Raw genomic sequence first — 2500 nt, forward strand, 5'->3', positions numbered from 1 at the left:
ATCTAGTCACCCCTTCCTCCTCCTCCTCCTCCTCCTCCTCCTCGGTACCTCCCTACTCCTTCCTCATAGGTTCCGCACAGGTGGCCGCTACAACCCAATAGAAAACGAGGGAATGACTCCGATTATCAAAGAAAATGGACACCGTGACGTGTGATTAATGAGAGGGAGAACGCCACGGGAGCGGTACTGCAACGCGAATTTGTGTGATTAAAACGGTGCACACTCTAACGGAGGCTTTACCTTTTTTTTTTTTTTTTCATTTTCCTTTTTTTTTTTTTGCCCAAAGGGATGGAAAAAGGAATGAAAGAAAAGTAGGTAGGATTGCAGCTTTTTCTTTTTTTTTTTGTAACATGATGCAGAAATGTTACCTGCGTCATTTTTTTTTTTTTCTGTATGTTATGATTAGGATCGTCATCAGGGCAGCGTCTTTACCAGGTAAGAGAGGTCGTAGTTTGGTTGTATAGGCTTTCTCCGAGGTGCTGGTGTATCTATCTAAGTTAAACTCCTGTATGTGTTGTATAGTGCTAATTAGTAGTAGTAGTAGTAGTAGTTGTGGTAGTAGTAATGGTAAGTAGTAGTAGTAGTAGTAGTAGTATTGGTAGTAGTAATAGTAAGAGTAATAGTAGTAATAGTAGTAATAGTGGTAGTAGTAATAATAAGAGTAGTAGTAGTAGTAATAGTAAGAGTAAGTAGTAGTAGTAGTAGTAGTGGTAGTAGTAAAAGTAATAGTAGTAGTAATAGTAATAGTAGTAATCGTAGTAGTAGTAGTAGTAGTAGTAGTAGTGGTGGTAGTAGTAGTAGTAGTAGTAGTAGTAGTAGTAGTAGTGGTAGTAGTAGTAATAGTAAAACTAGTAGTAGTAGTAGTAGTAGTGGTAGTAGTAGTAGAGTAGTAGTAATAGTAAGAGTAGTGGTGGTAGTGATAGTAGTAGTGGTAGTAGTAACTAGTAATAGTAGTAGTAGTAGTAGTAGTAACAGTAAGAGTAGTATTAGTAACAGTATAGCAGCAGTAGCACTAGTTCATTTAATTGATGAGTGTGCAGTAGAATGAGGAGAGAACAGACACAGGTCCAGTGATGACGATCCTGCTTCATGCATCAAATACGTGTGTGTGAGAGAGAGAGAGAGAGAGAGAGAGAGAGAGAGAGAGAGAGAGAGAGAGAGAGAGAGAGAGAGAGAGATTAATAGGTACATAGAATGAGTGTATAAGCATATGTATCCATATATTATGAAATACTGTGTGTGTGTGTGTGTGTGTGTGTGTGTGTGTGTGTGTGTGTGTGTGTGTGTGTGTGTGTGTGTGTGTGTGTGTGTGTGTGTGTGTGTGTGTGTGTGTATCAGTGTAGTAGTGTTTATATGAAAGCGATCCGGGTTGTCATTGTTTATTTTGGACATATGTGTGAGCGATAGACACATGTCACCAAAGCGTATGTATGTTTATTACATTGGTAATCAAAAACAGTCTTTACATTTCAAAATATTTCACCGTGCCAAATATTTTCGTTTGTACCCACTATAATTTATGCACATTTTTATACATCCCTTCATCTCTCTCTCTCTCTCTCTCTCTCTCTCTCTCTCTCTCTCTCTCTCTCTCTCTCTCTCTCTCTCTCTCTCTCTCTCTCTCTCATCAGCATGTAAGAATTAAAGGCATATTAAGACGTGGGCGTAAGAAGGGTGTAAGGTAAGCTCGTCTACCCGTGTCTCTATAATTGCCTCTTACCCTATTTAGGTTTCAATTCTTGGATATCCTTTGTGTTTGCCGCAGTCTCATTCCAACCATCAAAAGCTTCCGTTACGAGAATTGAGTTTCCTTCCATCACTTAAGTTTCTGTTACATCCTAATTTGTATTCATGCCTTCATGTTCTTCCATCATTACTCACCAGAAAATTCTCTGGCCCCTTGTTTTAACCTTCCCATAACTGAGGAACATTATGAATAAATTTCTCTCTCTCTCTCTCTCTCTCTCTCTCTCTCTCTCTCTCTCTCTCTCTCTCTCTCTCTCTCTCTCTCTCTCTCTCTCTCTCTCTCTCTCTCTCTCTCTCTCTCTCTCATTTGCCTTGTGTGAGCAGAGTTTTTAATTTCTCTTCATGGAACATGCTTTTGATGTTTCTTTTACTTATTTATTTTGATTTATTTTATGACCGCTCACTAAAGTTTCTCCAAACAGGCTTCTCAGGAAGGCTGTGTATAATACTGTTGTATACTTCACCGCTGATCATATTGGGAGCACTTTCTGTCTGCTTTTCCTTACCAGTGGAGCTTGTGAGTAAAACTGTGTACATTGTGAATATTTTAATGTAATCCTGGCCTGCCATGATCATTTTGAAATCTTTATTATTCTTTTATTAGATTTACATGTTTTTGTATATTTTTTCTTAGTGTATTTGTAGTCACATCTGCTTTTATCTTCTCCAGTTTGAGAAAAAAAATAGTTATGAGTTCTTTACGTAACGTTGTGCATTCCAGTCTTTTATGATGCTTTTTTTTTATGCGTCTCAT

General features: G+C 38.1%; 1 long non-coding RNA gene across 1 annotated transcript in view; it reads left to right on the forward strand.

The window, feature by feature from the left end:
• Window positions 1-2500, forward strand: part of LOC123504715 — a 192101-nt gene that overhangs the window by 189010 nt on the left and 591 nt on the right. The gene's annotated exons all lie outside the window — the stretch shown is intronic.

The sequence above is a fragment of the Portunus trituberculatus genome, chromosome 17 (assembly GCF_017591435.1).
Source record: "Portunus trituberculatus isolate SZX2019 chromosome 17, ASM1759143v1, whole genome shotgun sequence".
Classification (NCBI taxonomy): domain Eukaryota; kingdom Metazoa; phylum Arthropoda; class Malacostraca; order Decapoda; family Portunidae; genus Portunus; species Portunus trituberculatus.